Source organism: Protopterus annectens, chromosome 4.part0 (genome assembly GCF_019279795.1).
Source record: "Protopterus annectens isolate FY-2018-M chromosome 4.part0, PAN1.0, whole genome shotgun sequence".
Taxonomy (NCBI): Eukaryota; Metazoa; Chordata; order Ceratodontiformes; family Protopteridae; genus Protopterus; species Protopterus annectens.
The window spans coordinates 45,980,162-46,004,950 of record NC_056733.1 but is presented as its reverse complement, the minus strand read 5'-3'; the positions used below and the strand labels follow the sequence as shown (position 1 = coordinate 46,004,950).

The window sequence follows — 24,789 nt, the reverse complement described above, 5'->3', positions numbered from 1 at the left end:
AGCAACTGGCCCAGAAAATAAGTACTTACAGGTACAAAGTAGCATGCAGTTCAAAGGCAGAGTAAAATCCAAGAGACTTGCATTTCCATTTAGGCAGGGTTAAATGCCAAGAGCTTCTACAAGCAGGATTCAAATCCACACAGACAGAAGAAACCATAGCAAAAGTTTGGCTTATACAGGCAGGAATAAGTCAAGCTGTTTAACTCTCAAGAGTCCGGTCTTTTCTCTTCCCCTCTAGGGACACTAGATTGCCTTTCTTCTGCTCTTTGTAGTTCCAAATAAAATCCTCCCCAGAGTCTCCTCTGATCCAAATGTAATAAATTTGTCGTACCTCCCAGCACTCCCCTTTAAGTACCACTCAGTGCTGCTATCCCTCAATAGTTTTACTCTCCTTGCTTGTTTCTGGGTTAGTGCTCTTAAAGGGGAGCTGTCCATCTCTATTCTGTCTGAACTAGCACATTGAAAGTGACCATCCACCAATGTTCTACCGTACTCTCTGCAGCACAGAGACATCGGTTTGAACCTCACCTGAAAAGTTGTATTCCCAGATAGCCCATTTTCATTCGGATAGCTACAGCCTGACCAGTGTATTATCTCAAAATAAAATGGCTAGAGGATCACTCCCAACAGAGTCAGCTTTTGAATGATGCCCTTATGTGTTAGAGTAGGCATTGAATGGGATCACTATCTGTGACTGGGCTCAGGACAAAACTCTGTCCTTAACATTATTGCAGGGTGACAATGGCCCACTTAATGGCCAAATACTCTTTCTGCAATTGAGTAACTTTTGTAGGCATTACTTAACTTCCTGTTAATACAACAAATGGAGATGGTCCACCCTTCAACAACCTGAGACAAGTCAGCGTCTAGTCCAGGGTATCTGTATGTATTAAGAATTGCTTTGAAAAGACTTAGAAGATGGATGCACACTGATCAACAGCTTAACTTCAGCCCTCTCAGTGTGAAAAAATGAATTGAGAGGTAAGGGCTAGGAACTCTGCCACTTTTAGTAAATTCAGTTACTAGCTAGTAAGCATACTGCCTGAATGCCAGCAAAGAAGAAACTAAAAGAGCCTGAAAGAAAATCAACTAGAAAAGGTGAGAGAGATAAAACTGACTGGGAAGAATCCTGCAGGTGTGATATTCAAGCTGCAATATCCAGCTGTCTTAAGATTGCTTTTTTCTCGGATGGTCAAAGTCAGGTTTTGATTCAGAACAGACTAAGGAGGAAATACATATGTTTGTTCAACAAAAAGTGAGCCATCGAGCAGAAGGGGACTGTGCTTTTCATTTTTCTGATAGTAAAGCTCATAGAGAGATTTTGTCAGTGAAACCTTTACAGTGTTCTAAGGGAAATGCTTGAGAGAGAGAGAAAGCATTGGGGTTGACTAGAAGAATCAGGAGTACCTTGGAGTTGAACTGGAGTCTAGCACTGGGAGATACAGATGAACGGGAAGAAGACCAGCAACACAGAAAGTAGTGAATAAATGTGAGATTACATAGTATCAGTCACATTTGTGAAATATGGCTGTGCATGAAAAAGTGGAAAGAATGTGCTTTTGTTGCCTTTCTTAAACTTGTGGGGGACTGAAATGTTTTTGCCCCTCATAATATCATTTATGTTTGGAAGGACACTAAGGAGAAGAGGAAGTGAGAAAAAGTAACTAAAACAATTTCTGTTCTTAACACTATTTTGTATAAAATTTCATGATATAAATTGCATACTGTGTAGTAAGGCATTTTTATATATTGTTGTATGTGATAGATACTAAAGTAAATATATATAATTTTCCTCCTTTCTTATTTTTTTATTATTAAGAAATGTAGGCATCACAATACAAAATGCTGGATAGGCTTTTATGCTGGATATAACATAAAATGTCATGATATAAACTGCGTGCTATGTAGTAACGCATTTTTAGATATTGTTGTATGTGATGTATATCTTCTTCTTCTTTCGGCTTTTTTTCCGTTACGGGTTGCCACAGTGGATCACCTGTCCGCTCATGATTGGCAGTAGAGTTTTTACAGCGTCGAGTTGCCAGCCCCGGTACCCAACCTTCCACAGAAGGCACACACACACACACTCATACCTAGGGCCAATTTAGTGTGTCCAATCCACCTACAGCATGTCTTTGTGATGTGGGAGGAAACCGGAGCACCCGGAGGGAACCCACGTAACCACAGGGAGGACATGCAGACTCCGCACAGAAGGCACCCTAGCCGAGAATCGAACCGGTGAACCTCTTGCTGTGAGGTGACAACGCTAACCGCTGGACCACCGTGGCCGCCCTGTTGTATGTGATGTATATACTAAAGTAAATATATACCATTTTCCTCCTTTCTTGCTTATTTTTGTACTATTAAGAATTGTAGGCATCACAATACAAAATAAAGAAAGGCTGGACAAAAGCATGTTTAAGTTAATAGGGTATAATCTTGTGTTTCTGAGGTGGGAGATGGGGCGTTAAAAGTACACAGATTATAATATATGTAGAGCTGCTATCTTTTCTATTACTTTTGCATAAATGAATGTTTGGTTTAAGATTCTTGGCTTAATCTAATAAAAAGTGTTAAGTGGAAACAAGTAAATAAGAAAATATTGAATGCAATGAAAAATTTTCCTTTAGCAACAGATGTTCAGCATGATTTTAGAAGCATGCATTTGTGAGCTACATATTTTTTCTTACATTTCCATGGGGATAAGCTGATTATAGGGCAATGAATAGCCAGAGCACTGGTTTCTTTGAAGATAAAAGTTAATGCTTTCTGAAATTATTCGAGTTGTTTTTCACATCAGCAAGGGGAATTAGGATATATCAAGAACAGACAACAATTAGTGTAAGTAGGAGCACATGCAGTAACATGCATCTTGGCATGGATAACCTTAACTTTGGGTCATATAATGCTTGTGTGTGCAGCTGTCTGTTTGCAACAATTGTTCCTATTAGGAGGGTTAAACTTCCTTATTTGAAGATATACATAGTTAGTAGGCTATGAGTGTGTCCTCATCGGTGTGTGTGTCTTTGTTTGAGAGTTTTCATTAAAAAAATGTCTTGCAAAATGTGATACAAGTTAAAATGGAGATGAAGACAAACAATTGTATAAAAGCTCAACCTCCCAAACATTAGTGGGTGCATGTATCACAAAAGCTGGAAATAGACATTTAAAAAATGTGTCGTATGTAATAGGTGGGAATAATAACCTCATTGTAATAGCAAGGCTTTCCATATTATCTTGGAATCTGAATGGTCTCACAGGTATAGACACAAAGGAAAGAGTATTGAAGTATATTAAGAAATGCTGAATGCAAATAACAATGCTACAGGAGACAAATTTGAAAAGAACTGAACATGTGAATTTAATAAAGAAAGGATTTCAGGATGGTTATTTAGCAATCAGGGACATAGGAAAACAGCAGTACTTAAACTAATTTCTAGAGGAGCTTCAGTAGTGATAAAAGAGGGCGAAAAGGTAGTAACGGTCAATTTGTGGTAATAAGGGGCAACTAGCAATGGAGAAGGATTATGCGGGCATATATTTAGCGTCTATATTGTATTATCGTATGATGTAAATAGTGAATGCTATTTCATCTTACCGATAATATCTAAACAACAAAATATCAAACAACTGGAAGAGCGAATTTTTTTCCAGGGAAAAAATTCGCTGCTCCGTAAAAAAAAAAAAAAAAAACACTTAAACACAAATTTAAGTGGGGGGATTCACCCCCACACCCCTCGATGTGGGTGGCTGTGCCCCCCACACCCCCCTGGAGGAAATGGCAAAGTCCCGAAGACGGCACACCAAATTTTTTCCCTGGGAAAAAATTTGATGTTCCATGACTTCACTATTTTGCCATTTCGACAGTATATATTTATACTTCACCTAAAACTGCTATTAAAGAGCATAAAACATTGGGAGAAATAATTAGCTTTCAGCGGGGAATATTACTTATAGGTGTGGACTAGAATTTGATTTACAACTGTGAGGATAAATCTGGAGGGCATAGGAGGGGAAAAAAAGGTGGTAGATTTCTGAAGAAATTTCTGAAAATAATTGATGTGGAAGACATGAATTCAGTAGTAGGAACTTAGAGATAATTTGCATATAATTCTCCAAGGTATAATAGTTGAGCTATACTACACAGAAATTATACTTCACAGGAACGTGCATTTGAGAGCTTTGACATGCATGCAATAACTATTTAAGCTCATGCACCAGTAATAACCAAGATAAAAATGAAGGATAATGAAGTGAAAATGAGACACTGGCACTTTCCCACCTGTGTGTTGAAAAGTGAAGAATTTAAGGAATGGGTAGTAGAAATTATATGGCAATTATTAAGGAAGATAGAAAGCTCTTCAGAAGTTATAGCTAGTGAGTGGGACGAAATGAAAGTGGAGTTTAAAAAAAAACGGGGTAGAAATAAAAGCAAAAGAGATATGGTTAAGGAATAACAAGAATTATTTTGAGAGTTTGAGAAAGGTTAAAATATTGCAGAATAAGGGGAATCTCTCTGAAGGCACAGCTGCAGAGTGCTAAAAGAGAGTACCTGTATAATGTCCAAGAGTTTAGAAAGATTGCTGTTAAGCGACTGTTTTTTTATATCAACTTTTAGAAAAAAACACTTATTACAATGACTTAGGCAACAGAAATTAGAAAGAGTTGCTGCCAGACGTAGGGCACCTATAACAAGAAAAATAACTAGAGATCCTGTGCAGGTTTTAGAGATATTTTGGAAATTTTATGAAAATTTGTATAAAGCAGAGAAATTTGGAAATGAAGAAAGAGCACAAATGGAAATATTTATGGAAGACAAGTATGCCAAGGGTAGAGGTACATTATGCTCAACAGTTAACAGTTAAGATAGGGGTGATGAGATAAAAACAGTGATGTAAAACAAATCTGCAGGAAAATCACTGGGAATAGATGGTATTTAGATGGACGTTTAGAAGCTAGGAGTGACAAAAGTGATAAAGATCTGAAAGGTTTTCTTTAACAGCATTTTAAAAGCAGGGGAAGCACTAGCATCCTGCAAAAAAGCTGTGATGGCTGTTATACCTAAAAATTGAAATGACCCATCAGATTCAGCTTCATATAGGCTCATTTCAATGTTAAACTATGAATATAAAGTGCGTATGTCTGAAATGGCTATACGAATGGCAAAGGAGTTGCAAAAATTAATAGATATGGATCATTATGGTTTTGTGAGGGGAGGCAAACATTTGATAACATCAGTAGAACAATAAGGAGACTTCCAAGATGACTGCACATTGATTAACATCTTAATTTCAGCTCTGCCAGTGTGAAAACAGAAACTCAGGAGAGAGAGCCAGTAAACTTAGGTTTTTGGGTAAATTTCAATAACTGGCTAGCGAGTGCACTGAATGGATGCTAGCAAAAGAGAAATCCAGAGAACCAGAAAGAAAATTAATCACAAAAGGTGAGGAAAAAACACTGACTGTAGAATTCTACAGCTGTTCAGCAAAAAGTGGTGCAAGCTCCAGCTTTGGTGCAAGGCATGACTTCCAGTAACCTAGAGGAAAAAATAAACCAAATGTACTCAGCTGATTAAAATAAATGAAACACTGAAGGAGGATATCAAATTAGATAACAAAAAGCTGGATGAAATAGAGAAAGCATTAAAAATATATTCAGATGAGGTGATACAACTGAAAAAATCAGAGGTTGAAATGAAGAAAAGGCTGGCTGAATGAGACTGCTGAAGAAGAGAATTAGAGGAGAGAGGATGTGGGAAATACCTGAGATTTACTGCTGTACCACAGAAGTTGGAAGGAACAGACTATTAATTTTATGAAAGAACAAATATGCAACTGGACTGATATTCCACAGCAGGAGTTGTTAATTGAACGGACACATCTTATGTATGCTCCAAACCTGGCTATGAGAAAGCAACCTAGACTTTTAATAGTAAAGATGCAGTCCTACCAGCAAGAGTTGATTCTGAGAAAACTGTTGCAGAAAGATTAAGTACTAAAATGGGAGACAATACAGTGTTTGTGAAAAATGATTACTCACTGCATACCAGGTAGAAGAGGAGTAAATGTATTATACTAATTAGAAAATGTCAAGGAGAAGCTATGGAATTCAAGCTGTTGTACCCAAATATTTTCAGAATATTCTTTCCTGGAGGGACAAAATAATCTTTTGATGCAGAGCATGCTAAGGAGAAAATACAAAATGTCCAACAAAAAGTGAGTTGCAAAACAGGAGGTGTTTCTGCTGCTTGATCTTTTAGTAATAAAGATCACTGAGTGATTGTGCCATTTCGGCAGAAAATGCTTGGGAAACAGAAAAAAAGCACAAGAGTTGACTAGGGAGATTTTTGAAAATGAAGCAGAGACTGGATTTGGGAGATGAGAGATCAACAGGAATAAAATTAGCAACTTTTAAATTGACAAATGTGGGATTTGACATGACAGATCAAAAAAAAACTGGAAATATTGAACTTTTTTGACTTTGTTAAACTTGTAAGAAACTCTAAATCATATGCCCTACTTTATGCAATTAATTTTTGGAAGAACATTTTGGGGAAAATAATTTTTTTCTTAATAGTAGTGTTTTAAAAATACATGATATCATATTTGTGCTATAAAGTAATGTTTTCTCGGTTATTTTCAGTTGTAATGGGTATAATAAAGTATACAGGTGCCCTGTTGCGTTTTTTCCCTCCTTTATTTCTTCTTCACTTTGAAGAAATGTAGGCACTACAGTGTAAAAACAGAGTAAAAGTCTTGTCAAAAGAGCAGGATACAAGAAAAAATAATATGTTTTTTTCACTCTTACATAGCAGAATGACTGCATTAAGACCCTTGGCTTGCTCTATTAACAAGTTTTAAGAGAAACCAAAAAGGAACACTGTCTAGCAAATAAATGAGTGCTTGTAGAAGCAACTCTGTATCTGGTTCTCATGTCTTCGTGGAGACAGTCTGATGAAGGACAATAAAAACAGAATGCTTATTTCTTTCAATGGCTAGGATATATTTTCTGAAAGCATTCAAGTGTTTTCCCAATCTGAGAGAGCAATAAAGATAAGACAAAATGAAACAGCACTTTATATGAGGGATCAGAGGCAAAACCAAAGTGAGTAGGTTCCTCTTTGTTAGTTTCTGTTTGAACAGGGGAAACAGGCAAGGGTTTCCTCTTTCCCCTTTATTTGCACTATATTTAGAACCATTGGCAAAGAAAGTAAGAGATTCAGAAATTCAAGGATATAATTGGTATGGTAGTCAAGAAAGAAGATGCACCTAAGTGATGCACACATGTTGTGTGTATTGCTTGGGGCCCTTACATCTATGAGAGTCATGCTCCATTTTTCATGGATTTAATCAAAGGGCTCTTTTGGAGTGTAACAATAAGCTCATCTTAAAAGGATTGCTTAAAACTCCCTTTTCTGAGGCTATTTCTCCAGAGTCTACAGTTTCATCAAAATATTCAAAATTTGACAAGTCACAAAAATGACCTTCATCAACTCCAAAGTCTTCTTCGGAGCCAAAACAAAACGTTCCTAAGCTATCTGTTCCTTCAGATTCTTTGGAGCAGCCAGTAGCTATCGGATCCTAGAGGTCTTTGGAGCAACATGATCTTTGGCTCTGACCTCTTCAGATCCTACTGAATTTAGATATCAGAGCCATTCTCCATCACTGGTGCCTATACCTTCTCGTTTCTCATCTCCCTATTTGATGAAATCCAGGTCTCCTACCTTATCTACCCAGTCTACCAGGAGTTTATCTGACGATGATACGAAAAGGGTAGTGCAGAGGCTACTGAAGACACTGGCCTTGGCCAAATTATTATGGGATCCAAACCTAAAGGCATCGGATCCAATAAAGTTCTCCCCATTGGCACCTCCTACTCCTCTAATCCATCCTTTGGCTTCAGAGTGGGAAGATTCAGATGTCCAACTTGTGTCTGTCTAGGATCCTAGACCCATGAGTTCCTCAGATTGGATGTCTGCTCTGAGTGTTTCTGCTCAGTCAGATCAGGAGACCTGTAGGAGGTGACACTTCCTGATCGGACCCGAGGAGCGGGTTTGGATCTCACTGGATCCAACCCTGCCTCTGAGGGCTTTGACACGGATAAGTTCTGATCCTACTTCTGCCTTGGAGCTTCTGTCTTTTGCGCCAGAGATTCCCTCTGCTCCAACAACCTTTTTGTCAGATCCAGGTTGTTTTTTGGATCAGGGACACAGCGTGCCTTTGAGGTTATGAGGAGGGTAATGACTGCATCCTAGTCTCAGACAGCCTACCCAGGATCTTTCTTCCAGTTCTGGGCCAGTGACTTTACCTTCTCACGTACCCCTTTCACAGGACTGCAGAGACCCTAGGTTTCAGGATGTCCAGCAAGGGACTCCCCCTTCCGAAACTTCCCCAGATTACCCCACTGAAGAAGTCCCTCAGAAGAGGAATTGCAAGAAGAAGCACCTTGACTCCCGAGAGGCGTCAGTCACATCTGATACTGACCTCGATGATGCAGAAGGGTCCTCGCTGTCACCTTCTGAAGATGTCTCCTTTGGAACTTGTCGGTTCCAACTTTGCCTCTTGGGGCCTCGGCACGAGTGAACTGGCCTCCAACCTTGGGCTCGGAGCCCTCTGTTCTGGCGCCAAGAGAGTCTTCCTCATCCTCGGATCCAGGGGATTCCTTGTGTCGGGACTGGGGTGCCTTCAATACCATGAGGAGGGTATTTTCCACGCCAACAACCAAACCGTTAGAACCAGCAGCTCCCTCCTTCAAAGCACCAGTGTCTACCTCTACAACATATGCTTCATTAAAGTGTAGAGACCCTGAGCCTCAGGAAGCCCCATTGGGCGAACCATGCTTTTCTGTGACCTCTCCAGAAGCTCCCACTGAAGAGGTTCCCAGGAAGAGACTTTGCAAGAGGAAGCATCTGGACTCCCCCCAGGAATCCGGCACTTTGGACACTGACTTAGATGAGTCACAACGGTCCCCTGGTCCCCCTTGGAGGATATCTCATTCGCAGATATCCTGGAAATTCTTAAACAGAGGGGTGGCTGGAAATCCCTTAACCGTACTGATGATGAGTCAGTCCTCCTGAAGGCTTTTGGGTCTCAACCCTCCACCTCTTGGGTGTCTCCACCCTTTGATGAGTTGATTGAGTTACACTCTCGAAGGGTATGGGTGTCCCCAGACACCACGGAGCCTGTTCCCAGGAGGCCTAATAAATTTGTAACTTACATTCAAGACAAGACCTTTCTAACTAAAGGAGTATATGTTGATGCCATGGTAGTGGCGGCAGCCACCAAGAAGGTGCTATCAGAAACTTGTACATCTGTTCATCCTCCTAATAGAGATTCCAAGATAATGGACAGATATGCGAAGCGTATATTTAGTTTAGCGGCTTTTGTTCTTTGATCGCTGAACTCTCACACTTCACTAGACTGCAAAGAGACCTCCTGAAGGAACTAGGAGATACTCTGCAGGGTTCAGTAGCTGCGGGGGTTTCAGAGAAGGTAACTTCTCAGCTCCCTACCCTTAATTCTGCCGTAAACTCTTCCATGTGTCTGGTCTCATATGCAGCTGATGGAATGAGCAGAGCAGCGAGTACAGGAATTGCCCTTAGGAGACATTCCTGGATGTGCCTATGTTCCTTTGCGGAATCCTTTAAGTCTTCCTTTATTAACACCCCTTTTGACGGTTCGTCCCTTTTTGGACCAAAAGTGAAGGAAATGCTTACCAGGAGTGAGAAAGACAGAAGGAGTCTGTCTGCCATCGGGGTACATTTTTTTCACCCCTATTAGACCTTACCCCAAAGATAAGAGGGGAGGGAAAATGTGGTTCCATAAATCTCAAGGGCTTTTCCAGGACACTTGTGGTGAACTCCCCCCCCCCCTGCTCTAGAGGCAGAGAGGGGGGAAAATAATGGAAGACGCCGACCACGTGGCAGAGGGGACCTGCAGAATCAGGGTGACAGAGATAAGTTCTTTGGAAGCCCTATCAGTGCTCTTGAGAGAAGGCCTGCCTGTCCATCTCTGGAGGCAGTTGGGGGGTATCTTTCTTTGTACCTAGACGCCTGGCAAAAAATGACAAAAGAAAGCTGGGTACAAAGTATCATATCCAGAGGATACTCAATTTCTTTGACACCCCCCCTTCCCCCCATGAAAAAAATCCTGGATGCCCCACCCAGCCACAGAGAACAAGCAGCGATACAGATTCAAAGGTTACTGGAAAAGAAAGTCATCCAACCAGTCCCAGCAGACCAGAGAGGATCCGGAACTTACTCAGGATTCTTTTTGGTTCCAAAGAAAAATAGGGGACTGGAGACCCATTCTAGACCTCCGCAGACTAAACAAGTTGGTAAAAAAGACAAAGTTCCAGATTGTCACGCTATAGTCAATACTCCCCTTTTTGGGGAAAGACAATTGGATGTGCTCGATAGATCTGCAGGATGTGTACTACCACAAAATGGACATGCCATCCAGGGATCATCTAGGCTTCTGGTTGGGAGCCAGTCATTATCAATTTTGCACTCTGTCCTTTGGTCTTACTACAGCCCCCAGAATGTTCACCAAATGCATGGCAGTAGTTCTGGCTTACCTGAGACATTTGGGATTCCAGGTGTTTCTATACCTAGACTACTGGCTCCTCACTGCCACCACCAGGCATCAACTCGTACAAGGAACTCTAAACCTCTGCAGTCAGTTGGGGATTACCATAAACTCAGAAAAATCTTCCTTGTTGCCATTGCAACATACCGTTTTTATAGGAGCAGAGCTAAATACAGTCACAATGACCGTAAGCCTTCCTCCAGAAAGAGTTTGTCTTTTACAAAAACAAATCCTAGACCTGCTTCCACAGGAAAAAGCCCAGGTCTCAGTGGTATTCAAGATGCTAGGAATGATGGCAGCGATCATTGCCATTCCTCTGTGTCAAATGCATATGTGAGTACTACAGTGGCTCCTGTTCTCTCAGTGGTCCTTTCAGGAACTTTCAGTGTCACACGAAGTCATAATAATGAATATGTGCAAGAAGGACCTTTAGTGGTGGCTGACATCTCACCAAGTAACTCTAGGCCGCCCCTTTGTTCTACCTAATCCTATAGCCACGGTGACCACAGATGCTTCCTTGATAGGGTGGGGGGCATTATCAGGGAAAAAATAGCCCAAGGCACGTGGAAGAAGCACAAGGCTCATCTGCATATCAACGTCCTGGAGATGAGAGCGGTACTTCTAGCATTGCAGTCCTTTCAAGACTCTCTCCCTCTGGGAATGATTGCAGTTCAGACAGACAATATGCCAGTGGTCTGGTACATAAACAAACAAGGAAGAATCAGATCTTATCCCCTGTGCCAAGAGTCCCTGAGAGTATGGCAGTGTGCAACTTCCACACAGTGCTTTCTGATAGCAACGCATATCCTGGGGAGATCAAGTGTGATAGCAGACATGCTAAGCAGGGCAATTCTTTTGCCTCATGAGTGGTTCCTAAAGAAACAAGTAGCAGAAAGGATTTCCCACAGATAGGGCCAGCCTTGATGCGATCTCTTTGCAACCCCAACAAACTCGAAATGCAGCAGCTACTTTGCCCTCATCCCTCCACCGGGGAATGCCCCCAGGGATGCACTTGTGTACATTTGGCCCCTGGGTCTCCTTTATGCTTTGCCTCCTTTCCCTCTAATACCCAAAGTTTTACAGAAAGCAAAGAATCTGGGAAGGACCATCATCTTAATAATCCCTTACTGGCCTCGTCAAATTTGGTTTCCCTTCCTAAACCTCATCTATTGGAAGAACCTTGGATTCTGGACCCATTTCCAGATCTTTTGACTCATTCGTCAGGGGCTCTCTATCCTTCTCTTCACTTCCTCAAACTGACAGCTTGGCTGCTCCAATTCCAAACATAGCCAGGATTCACAACCTGTCAGTTGCTGCTCAGCATATTTTAACAGCCTCTCATAAATCATCTACCAGAAAGTTGTATCTTAGTAAATGGATTTTCTATATTGGCATTTCAGAATGATATTGACCCGTACCTAGCTTCAATTTAATCCTTTCTGGAGTTTTTGACCAAACTTTTCAATGAAGGAGCTGCTGCAGCTGCCATTAGAGTTCAAGTAGCAGCAATCTCAAACTTTCATCTTGGTGTCCAGGGTTCTAATATCATTTCACATAGATTTTCCATATCCTTGAGTACAGTTCATTTGAGACCACCCATCAAAGTTCCAGCCATGTCATGGAATCTAAATTTTGTTCTTTTCCCACATGATATTACCCCCTTTCGTACCAGCCTCATCTTGTGATTTGAAATATCTATCATGGAAGACCATATTTCTAATAGCCAATGTGAGAGTGTTCAATCTCGCCTTTGTTCTTACACATGGGTTCAGAGCCGATCCTCGGCTCCGTGCCGGCCGACTGCAAGCTCTGCATCGAGAAGAAGCTCGAGATCACCTAATACCCACAATCCCCCTCTGCCTTTACCTCAGATCTAGTTTGCCGCTGCAGCGTTCGCATCACTGGGTCGAGCTCGAGCACCTCAGATAAGATTTAAGATTTTTTTCTTGTCTTTTTCTCTGGTTCTTTAGTTTTAAAATAACTGTTTATTGTTATATTGTATGAGTGTGGTAAGGTTAGGTTATCTCGGTTCCGTTTAAGTTAGATAACTTAGTCGGTTTCTCTTCGGGGCCTACCTCCACTTTGATTTGACAACTGGATTGACACCATTACTGGATTTGACAATTTACCGGACTTGACTGTGTTTTTTCCTGGATTTGACTTTTACTACTTACCTTGACATGTCTGAAAAGACCAAATCAGGTTTTAAGCGTTGTCAGTGTGGACAAAAAATGTCAGTGACTGACAACCATGTGTCCTGTGTCTACTGTCTTGGCCCTCTCCACTTGCAAGAAGACTGTTCTATTTGTCATTCTTTCAGTGGGAGGGTCATGACAGATAGACGCAGGAAATTAATGGACAGAGGTTTGTTAAAACCTTCCTTTCAGGAGGCTCTGGATGCTTCTGACCAGGCATCCAAGTCCTCGAAGGAATCGAAGACGTCGGAGCCCAAGTCATCGGCTCCGAGCTCTTCAGGTAAAGTTGTATCACCGGTTCCACAGACTTCGGGGCCGAGTGTTCAACTGTTGGCAGTTTCCGAGCCTCGAGTCTTGGAACCGGTGACGGAGCTCCCTCCACCGACTCTGTTGAGGTCGGCTCCGTCTTCGATTCCTTCGACTCGTTCTTCCAGGCCCCTCTCCGACACCGATGTAGACCGCGTGGTGCAGAAGTTAATGGAGAATACGGCCTTATCCAAACTTATCTCGGTCTCCTCTCAATTGGTGTCGAGACTTGAAGGCCTTCCACTATCTCCATCTGTTCCTCCTCCGAGACCTGTCCAGTCTTCGGAGCCGGAAGAAGCTGAGCTGCTGGTTGTGGAGCCCTCGGTGCCAGAACCGTCCTTTTCTCGGTCGGCCCCGTTCACCTCGACTCCGTCCGATCCGGTACCGGAGTCTCGGAGCCGAAGATCCATCCTTGGTTCCGGGACGGAGAGTCGGACCGATTTTTCGGTTCCGACGCTCCCTCTCGGGGCCTCGGCACGGATCGACTCGGTTCCGTCCTCGGGGTCGGTGCCTTCTGTGCCTGTTTCGGGGATTCATCCCATTTCTTTGGAACCGGGAGATACCTCGACTCGGGACCCGGGGGCCTTCGACCTCATGAGGAAGGTGTTGTCTACCCAGACAACCACATCAGCAGGATCAGCTTCTCCTCCCCATAAAGGACCGTTATCCTCCTCTGCACCCACGGCTACATCCAAGCGTCGAGCACCGGTGTCTCAGCCACCCCTGGAGGGTGCCCCCTCTTCCTCGGAGGCTTCTTCGGATGCTCCCCACGAAGAAGTCCCTAGGAAAAGATTGTGTAAGAGGAGACACTTAGATTCTCCACAAGAATCTTTGACATCCGATACTGACTTGGATGAGTCAGAAGGGTCCCCTAAGTCACCTTCAGAAGATGTCTCTTTTTCTGACATCTTGGAGATCCTAAAACAGAGAGGTGACTGGCAGTCCCTTCCCCCTTCTGAGGATGAGTCAGTTTTGCTGAAGGCATTTGGTGCTCGCCCTTCCTCCTCCTGGGTCACTCCGCCCTTTGATGAGTTAATGGAGTTGATTGCTCGAAGGGCGTGGGAGACACCTGACACGGTGGAACCAGTCCCTAGGAAGCCTAATAAGTACATCACGGCACCACAGGACAAGGCTTACCTCACTAAAGGAGTTCCAGTAGACGCCATGGTGGTGGCAGCGGCCACGAAAAAGGAGATGTCGGAGTCTTCCTCATCTGTCCACCCGCCTAACAGAGATTCTAGGACTATGGACAGATACGGGAAGCGCATTTTTAGTTCAGCGGCTTTTTTTATGCGTTCCCTGAACTATTTGACTCATTTTACACGCTTACAGAGGGATCTAATCAAAGAGTTGGGAGATACCTTCCAGGGTACTACAGATGCTGCTGTCTCGGAGAAGGTTTTGGCACATCTAAATACCCTTACATCCATTGTTAACTCATCCATGAGGCTGATATCATACGCAGCCAAAGGATCGAGTAGGGCAGCGGCTTCAGCGATTGCTCTTCATAGGCAATCCTGGATGCGCTTATGTTAATTTGCGGAAGCCTTCAAGTCTTCCTTTACTAACGCCCCATTTGATGGTGCCACACTTTTTGGCCCTAAAGTAAAGGAGACCCTTACCCGGTGTGAACAGGAGGGAAAGACTCTGTCTGCTGTCGGAGTCCGTTTTTCCACCCCTTCCAGACCGTACCCCAAAGGGCAACGTGGTGGGAAAATGTGGTTTCGAAAACCCCAAGGATCTTTCCCAAGCACACAGGGTGATGCCCCCTCTAGAGGCAGAGGAGGGGGCAGAGGTGGAAGACGCCGCCCGGGCGGCAGAGGGGGTCCGCAAAACCAAGGTGACAGGGATACCCCCCTGGTAAACCTTTTCAGCACTCCTGAGAGGAGGCCCGACTGTCCTGCTCTGGAGGCAGTCGGGGGTCGCTTAGCTTTATACCCTCAGGCCTGGCAAAACATTACTACAGACAACTGGGTAAAAAGCGTTGTTACCAGAGGTTACAAAATACCATTTCTATCTGCCCCCATTCCAAAGAGAAAACTCCCAGATGTACCACCCCATCTGCGAGACCCAGCAGCTACAGAAATTTCAAAGCTGCTAGAAAAAAGAGTCATCCAACCAGTCCCAGTGGACCAAATAGGATTCGGAACTTACTCAAGGTTCTTTTTAGTTCCAAAGAAGACAGGGGACTGGAGGCCGATCCTGGACCTAAGCAACCTCAACACCTTTGTCAAGAAGGAAAAGTTCCGAATGGTCACGCTTCAATCGATCCTTCCATTCTTACAGAAGGACGACTGGATGTGCTCAATAGATCTGAAGGACGCATACTACCACATCAAAATGGCCAGGGCGTCCAGGGATCATTTGCGCTTCCGGCTGGGAGCCAGTCACTATCAGTTTCGAGCCCTGCCCTTTGGTCTGACCTCAGCCCCCAGGGTTTTCACCAAATGCATGGCAGTGGTAGCGTCTCATCTGAGACGCCTAGGATTCCAGGTGTTTCCGTATCTGGACGACTGGCTCCTGTCTGCCACCACCAGGCGTCAACTGATACAGGCCAGGGATTACACCCTACAACTTTGTATTCACCTCGGAATTTCCGTAAATTTCGAAAAATCTTTGCTACAGCCATCACAGCATATCTTATTCATAGGAGCGGAATTAGATACGCGTCATTTGGTTCTAAGGCTTCCTACAGAAAGGATAGTAGCACTTCAAAACAACATTTCTCTCCTGCTGTCGTCCAAAAAGTCCCCGGCAAAGCTTGTTCTGAAGGTCTTGGGCCTCATGGCAGCTTCTCTCATTGCGATACCATTGGGAAGACTGCACATGAGAGTTCTACAATGGCACCTGTTTGCACAATGGTCATTCCAACAACTACCTCTGAATCACGAAATTTTGATAACAAAAACATGCAAATCACACCTAACTTGGTGGTTACAGACTTGCAACCTGTCCAGCGGAAGACCATTTGTGCTACCCGCACCATCAGCGACGATAACCACGGACGCTTCCCTGATAGGGTGGGGGGGCATCTTTCAGGGACAGACAGTCCAAGGCGAATGGACCAATCTGGAGTACAATCTGCACATCAATGTTCTGGAGTTGAGGGCAGTGTTTTTAGCGTTGCAACACTTTGCTCCCCTTCTTCCTCCAGGGACCATTGCAGTTCAGACAGACAACATGTCCGTAGTCTGGTACATAAACAAGCAAGGGGGAACCAGGTCTTATCAACTATGCAGAGAGGCCATGAGAATTTGGCAATGGGCGGAGTCCACGGGTCGCTTTCTGATTGCAACGCACATCCCGGGGTCATCCAACGTCATAGCCGACAGGCTGAGCAGGGCAGTACTATTGCCTCACGAGTGGTCCCTCAGACAGTCAGTTGCGAGAATGATATTTCGCAAGTGGGGCCAGCCTACCTGCGATCTGTTTGCGTCTCCAATGAACGCCAAATGCAGGAGCTACTTTGCCCTATTACCCCCTCCAGGGGAAGTCCCCAGGGACGCGCTGGTGCACGATTGGCCCCCGGGTCTCCTATATGCTTTTCCTCCATTTCCCCTGATTGCAAAGTTTCTACAGAAAGCCAACAACCTCCAGAGGACTATAATCCTCATTGCCCCGTTCTGGCCTCGTCAAATTTGGTTCCCCTTTCTATTGCATCACCGCATTCGGGGACCTTGGATGCTGGACCCAGAGCCAGATCTACTGACCCACTCGTCAGGAGTTCCTCACCCATCTCTAGAATCACTCCATCTAGCAGCTTGGCTGCTCCGCTTCCCTTTCTAGCCAGGTCTGTTTCCCTTACACCGGCGGTTCAAGATATTTTAGTGGCTTCTCATAAAGTTTCCACTACAAAGACCTACACCAGTAAGTGGAAACGTTTTGTTTTCTGGGCTGAGTCGCATCATTTGGACCCTGTTATAGCTCCGTTAAACAAGATATTGGAGTTCTTGACTGAACTATTTCATGAGGGAGCTTCTCCTGCTACTTTGAGTGCAGTTAGCTGCCATTTCTAACTATCATGTAGAAGAATGTGGTGCGCCTATTATGGCTCATAGACTTTGTAAAGCCTTTTTAAAAGGATCCTTTCATATCAGACCACCAGTCAGAAGTCCAACCTCACCGTGGAATTTGAACCTGTTACTCTCTAAATTGATGTTGCCACCCTTTGAACCAGCCTCAAGTTGCACATTGAAATTTTTGTCATGGAAAACTCTATTTCTAGTGGCCATTACATCTGCTAGGCGAGTGTCTGAGCTTCAGGCCCTTTCTATTAAACATCCTTATTTAATTTTCCACTCTGACAGAGTATCCCTACGCACTAATCCATCATTTCTCCCCAAAGTTTGCTCTACTAATAATATTAATCAGTCCATTGAATTACCCACCTTCTTCAAGAGCCACTCTAATAAATTGGAGTATATGTTGCACAAACTGGATGTCCATAGACAACTCAGATTTTATTTGGATAGAACAAAAGATCACAGGAAATCTGATCAACTTTTTGTAGCTTTTGCTGACAGCAGAAAGGGTGTAGCAGTTACGAAAAGAACTCTTTCCAAATGGCTAACTGATTGTATCACATACGTTTATGACGCGTCTGATCAAACATTATCAGTCAAACCCAAAGGACATTCTACCAGATCAGTGTCTACATCCTTAGCTCACGCAGCTCGCTTACCATTAGACACTATCTGTGCGGCTGCTACTTGGGCTAAACCACATACATTTATCTCTCATTACAAAGTGGACAGGGTTTCTAGGGATAGGGCAACCTTTGGTTCCACTGTGCTCAAGAACGTTCTCCCTTGAGTTCCTCAGAATCATGGAGCTAGGGACGCTACCCATGTGTAAGAACAAAGGCGAGATTGAACACTCTCACATAAAGAAGTTATGTCCTTACCATAACGTTCCATGTGGAGTGTTCATCTCGCCTTGGTTATTACACTCCCACCCTTCCCACCCTTAGGAAGAACGTTCTATTTGGTGCCTGGTCTGGAGTATCCTCCTTCTGCTGTTGCATTAGTTGTATTATATCATACACTTGTGTATGTTTGTATATATATATATATATATATATATATATATATATATATATGTATATAGATTCCTATCTTTAGGTAATTTTTGGCATGTGTGAGTGCTCTCTATGTCTGGTTTGCTTGCAAACTAGATCTGAGGTAAAGGCAGAGGGGGATTGTGGGTATTAGGTGATCTCGAGCTTCTTCTCGATGCAGAGCTTGCAGTCGGCCGGCACGGAGCCGAGGATCGGCTCCGAACCCATGTGTAATAACCAAGGCGAGATGAACACTCCACATGGAATGTTATGGTAAGGACATAACTTCTTTTTACTTCTGTTTGGAGGATTTCTAAGTTACAGGCCTTGACCATCAAACCGCCTTATCTGATTTTCCATAATGACAGAGTTTCACTCAGAACAAATCCATAATTTTTACCCAAAGTTTGTTCAGAGACAAATCTCAACCAATCTATTGAATTGCCCACTTTTTCCCCTAAATATATGAATAAGATGGAACAGATGCTGCACAAACTTGATGTTCATAGACAACTCCGATTTTATTTGGACAGGACCAAACAGTTCAGAAAAACAGAGCAGCTCTTTGTCTCCTTTTCAGAGTAAAAAAAATGTGCTCCATTGACAAAAGTCACTTTATCAAAAATGGTTATCAGATTGTATTTCCTTCACTTACAGTTCAGTGAATACTCCATTACAACAGAAAATAAAGGCCCACTCTACTAGAGCTGTATCTACCTCACCAGCCTTCACTGCTAAGTTACCATTAGATAATATTTGTGCAGCAGCTACTTGATCAAGGCCTCATACCTTCATCGCTCATTATGAAGTAGACAAGGCCTCCAGGGACAGGGTTTCCTTTGGTTCCAATATCCTGAAGAACATTCTCCCATGAGCCTTCTGAGAAAGATGGTGCTTGGGATGTTACCCATCAGTAAGAATGAACAGCGAGATAGAACAACTTCACATAAAGAAGTTATGTACTCACTATAACGTTCCATGTGAGTTGTTCATCTCGCCTTCATTCTTACTTCCCACCCTCCAACCCCCATCCAGACTTCTTGAGAAGTGGGATTTCATTTATATCATGGTATATGGTCTCTTATCCAGTTCTTAGAGTGGCATATTAGTAGTGATAGGTAGCAAGTTGGCAGCAAACAAGATCTGAGGGAAGCTTAAGGTGCATCATGATATAGGGAGTTGGCCTCGAGCTGGTTGAAGACCTCTAGCTTTTGCAGTTGGCTGAATTGGAGCCGAGGATCAGCTCCAAACCACATCAGTAAGAATGAAGGCGAGATGAACAATTCACATGGAACGTTATGGTGAGTACATAACTTCTTTTTATATGCATATGGATAGCAAGATACAAGCAGTTAAAATGTTTCTAGGCCCTTTAATTTTACATACAGGTCATGCATATTTTTATCAACCAGAGGAGAAGTTGTGGATTGCAATTAATAAAGAGCTGAAGGATTTTATCTGGGAGGGGAAGACAGCAAGAGTCATAAGCTGATTTTTCCAATTAAACAAGGCAGTCTGGGGATACCTGATTTGAAGGGGTATTTCAAAGCTTCACAGTTAAGGCTCCTATACGTAACCTATAATTCAAAGTGGAAAGCGATAATGATGAAATGGGGGGAAGCTCAAGAAACTCAGATTTTGGATGCAGATCCTTAAGGTAAATAGCAATAACCATGCAGAATATTATATTCATAAAGTTGTTGTTTGTCTTTTGGCTTTTTCCCGGTAAGGGGTCGCCACAGCGGAACTCCTGTCCGTTGATTGGCAGTAGTTTTTTACAAAACGCTGAGGTGCCAGCTCGACGCCCAACCTTCAACGAAGGCACACCCATTTACGCACGCATGTCTTTTGAACGCTAACCAACTGCGGGGAGGACATGCAGACTCCACACAGAAGGCACTCCCAAACCAAACCGAGAATCGAACGGGAGAACCTCTTGCTGTGAGGTAACAACGCTACTGCTGTACCACCGCAGAATATTATATTCATAAAGTAGCAGAACATATTTGAAGAACTAAGCCAACATGTGAATGGAGAAAGAAGATTCGGCTGATAGGGATGACTGCAATTAGGGATAGAGACAGTAGGTAAGAGGGGGCTGGAATTTATTGGAGAAAACTGGCAAAAGAACCAAGGTATTGGGAGCAAATAATTAGAGAGGGAAAGGTAATAGAATGGAAAGAGGCTAAGAATTTATTTGGACTGCAGAATACAGATTGTCTTCCTTATCAAGGATTGATAGAGTATAGGCAAAGAGAAGGAAATAGGGGGATCCTAAGCAAAAGGCCAACACTGGTAGAGTTTTTAGTAGAATCTAGAAAAGAAGCTACTGTTAAATAATTAGTAGGGAATGCAAACTATTGCATGATAAGTATGAGAATCAATTAGAGGAAGTTATAAAGGACTGAGAAGAGAGACTGGATAAGCAATTCACAAAGAAACAATGGGGGGATATATGTGCATCTCCCAAATATGCCACAAAGTCTAGAAATCTTAGGATCTTTGCTTGGAAGTGTTTACTTAGGTATTGTATACCTCAAGTAGACTCCGAATAATTTTTCGTCAGGTCAACAGCAAATGTTAGAGGTGTGACAGGGAGGAAAGAGGTAACTGGGAACATATTTTCTGGGAGTGTAATGAGTTGGCAGACTTTCAAGATTACATGCAGACTGTTCTGTCAGAGATGCTTTGTGAGTAAATTTGTATAACTAAGGAAAATTTTTTTGGAGCTATGATACAGAATTGGAATTGCCTGGGCATAGTAAGGCCTTGCTGAGCCTAATTATGGTGGCTGCCAAAAAAGCAATTTCTAGAAAATGGAAATCAGTGTCTAGCCCAACATTATTAGAAGAGGTGAATATAGTAACAGAGATAAAACACCTGGAATTGGGATCTTTAGAAAAGTGTAGGGGAAAATTACATAGGAAAAAATTGGAACTATGAGAACAATACATACAGAGGAGAAGTGAGGTTTAAAAGAAGGTAGGATTTGAATGAGCTATATATTGCTTGACTGACAATGACTGGATAGATTGTAATTGATGTATAATGTTTACAATTATGTCAATATGGTTTGTGATGTATAATGTTAGCAACTAAAATGATGTCATTGTGGTTTGTTTTCATTTATATAAATGTCTATGTCTTATTTGATAATTTAATAAATTGATTAAAGAAAAAACATACAGCACTTAGTAGAATCACAGGCTGTGTGCAATGCTTATTAGCATGGATGGATGGATGGACCCCTTTAGATTAACCCATAGTCTGTGAGTGTAGTTGTCAGTCTGGGACAGTTGTTCATATTAGGAGGGTAAAACTTAAATATTTGAAGATGTACATAGTTTTGTGTGTTAGTATTACGTTAATAGGTATTGGGGTGTTTTTTCTTTTGAGGTCTTTCAATAAAACAAAAAGTTTTGTAAGATGCGACATGGTCTGAAATGGATACAACAAGAAACACCTGTACAAAAAGATCAACCTGCCAGACATTATGCATGTAGCATAAAAGCTGGAACTAGACACTTAACAAAAAGGTTGCTACACATAAAAGGTGGGAATAATAACTTTAACATAACAATACTTTCTGTATTGTCTTTAAATGTAAATGGTTCCACAGATATATACAAAAAAGAAAGAGTAGTGAGCTATATTAAACACAGAGAGTGCAAGTAGCTATGCTACAGGCGACAAATTTTGAAATAAATGAAAATGTGAATTTGATAAAGAAAGGTTTTTAGGACAGTTATTCAGCAGAATACCTGGGACAAAGGAAAAGAGGAGTACTTGTATAAATTGCAAGAGAAGCTCCAATAGTGATAGAAGAGAATAAAGAAGATAGTAATGGTAGATTTGCAGTATAAAGGGGTTACTGGCAAGGGAGGAGATTACATTTGCATGTATTTATGTTCCACCTAAAACTGCTATAATGGAGATTAAGAAATCCTGGGAGAAATAATCAGCTTTCAGCAAGGAATATTACTTGCAGGTAGGGACTGGAATTTGATTTGCAGCAGTGAAGATGTTTCTGAAGGGCCCAGAAGGGAAAATATAACAATTGTGGGTAGATTCCTGAAGAAATTTATGAAAATATTTGGCATGGAAGATGTGAATTCAGTAGTAGGAGTTCAGAGTGAATTTACATATTATTCCCGGATATACAAAAACTGGTCTAGATTAGACGGAACATATATTTTACAGGAACATTGAAAGTTTTGATATGTATCCAATAACTGTTTCAAATTGTGCACCAATAATAACTGAAATAAAAATGCAGGGTAATTAAATAAAAATGAGACACATGCACTTTCCTACCTATCTGTTGAAAATAGAGGAATTTAAGGAATAGGTAGTGGAAATTATTCAGGAGTTATTAGAGAAGATAGAAATTTATTCCGAAAATATAGCTAGAGAGTGGGATAAAGTGAGAGTAGAGTTTAAAAATAAGGTGGAAATATAAGAAAAGAGATGTATGGCTAAGAAGGAACAATATTTTTTTTAGAGGGACTGCCAAAGGTTAAAGCATAACAGAATAGGGGAATCTCAGAATAAAAAGAGGAGCAATTGTAGAATGGTAAATCAAAACTAAGGGATTACCTTGGTAATATGCATGAGTTTAGAAAGATTGCTGTTAATCAACTGTTTTTTAATAACTCTAGAGCGCACATCTTTCAACATGATGACTCAGACAGCAGAAAGTATAAAGAGGTCCTGGAGAGGTATTAGAAATATTTTGAAAATGTTATAAACGTCTGTATAAAGCAGAGAAATTCGGAAATCAAGAAAAGGTACACATGGAAATATTTATTGAAGAATTAAATATACCATGGTTAGAGGTAGATGAGGCTCAATTGCTAACAGTTGGGCTAGGAGAAGATGAGGTAAAAATGGTGATGTATAACCCAATCTACTGGAAAGTCCCCAGAAAGAAATGGCATTCCTGTGAAAGTTTGGAAGCTAGGTGGGAAGAAAAACTGTTAGATCTGTAAGGTTTTGTTTAACAGTCTTTCAGCAAGAGGAGAAGCATCAACTTCCTGGTTGTAAAGTGCTCCTGTCTATAATGGCTAAATGAATGGCCAAGGTGATGCCAAAATTGGTAGATATGAATCAGTGTGGTTTTATGGAGGGGGGCAAACAGTTGACAACATTAACAGACTATTGATGATCAAGAGGGAAGCAGAACTTAAAAAATACCACTGTTGTTGGTAGATATTGATGCAGAGAAAGCATATGACAGAGTAAGCTGTGATTTTATGAGCAGGTCAATGGAAGCATTTCATTTCCCTGATATAATTATAAGATTGATTAGGTGAATATATGTGGGGTCGAAGGTAAAAATTAAAGTGGGTGGGTTCCTCTCTGATAATTTCTCTTTGAGCAGAGGAACCAGGTAGGGTGTCCTCTTTCCCTTTTGTTATTTGCAGTATGTTTAGAACCAGTGCCAAAGAAAATAAGGGACTTAGAGATTCAAGGATATAAAGTAGTCAAGAAAGCTTGCACTATTTGCAGATTATATTATTTTGTACCTGATAAAACCATTAAAGGACATTTCAGTGCTGTGGAACATTTTAAGACTGTTTAAAATCTTTTCGGGATGCAAAATGAATGAAGCTAAATCAAAGCCAATAGCTGTAAATTATGTACCCACACAAGAATTGGTTCAGCAATATATCCATATTTATGCAGACATGATAACATTAAGAAATTGGAAGCTCTGTTTTCTGGATATGGATAACAAGTTACAAGTAGTTAAAATGTTTTAGTCCCTGCAGTTTTATACACAGGTCATGCATATTTTTATCAACCAGAGGAGAAATTATGGATAGCAATTACTAAAGAGCTTAAGGATTTTATCTGGGAGGAGGAGATGACAAGAGTCAAGTGGGATAAGTGGATTCTTCCATAGAACAAGGCAGTTTGGGATTACCTGATTTGAAGGGGTATTTCAGAGCTACACAGGTAAGGCGCCTGTACATAGCACAAGCAGAAACCTATAATTCAAAGTGGAAATGGATGATGACAAAACGGGGGTGGGGGCTCAAGAAAAAAGGAAAGACTGAGATTTTGGATACAGATCCTTAAGGAGAATAACAATAACCATGCAAAATATTATATTCATAAAGTAGCAGAAATTATTCTAAGAACTAAGCCAACAATGGAAATGGAGAAAGGTTCTGCCAGTAGGGATAACTGCAATTAGGGATACAGGCAAGAAGGTCTGAAATTTATTGGAGAGAACTGGAAAAAGCAAAAGCTATTGGGAACAAATAATTAGAAGAGAAAGTAATATAGTGGAAAGAGGCCAAGAATGTATTTGGACTGCAGGCTTGAGATTGCATTCCCTGTCAAGAACTTAGAGTATAGGCAAAGAGAAGGAAGTAGGGAAATTCTAAGCGAAAGACCAGCACTGTTAGAGTTTTTAGTAGAATCTAGAACAGAAGCTGCTATTAAAAAAATTATTATTAGAGCGTATAAAATATAGAATGATGTTCTTCATCTCACATTGCTGCAGTCCTTACACTTGGGTAGTCCGCTGTCCTCGGTCGGCCCGAATACCAAAGTATAAGGCTGACGTCGGTCAAGGCGCATTAGAATGACGTCAGGACGTCAGGGTACAAATGCGCATGACCGACGTCATATCCTCAGT

The 24,789-nt window shown here is 41.9% G+C and overlaps 1 protein-coding gene across 1 annotated transcript in view; it reads left to right on the top strand.

Annotated features, from left to right (window-relative positions):
* The window catches only part of RNF213 (ring finger protein 213), a gene marked incomplete in the record, with an annotated part of 2,890,576 nt that overhangs the window by 2,535,062 nt on the left and 330,725 nt on the right, over positions 1–24,789 (top strand).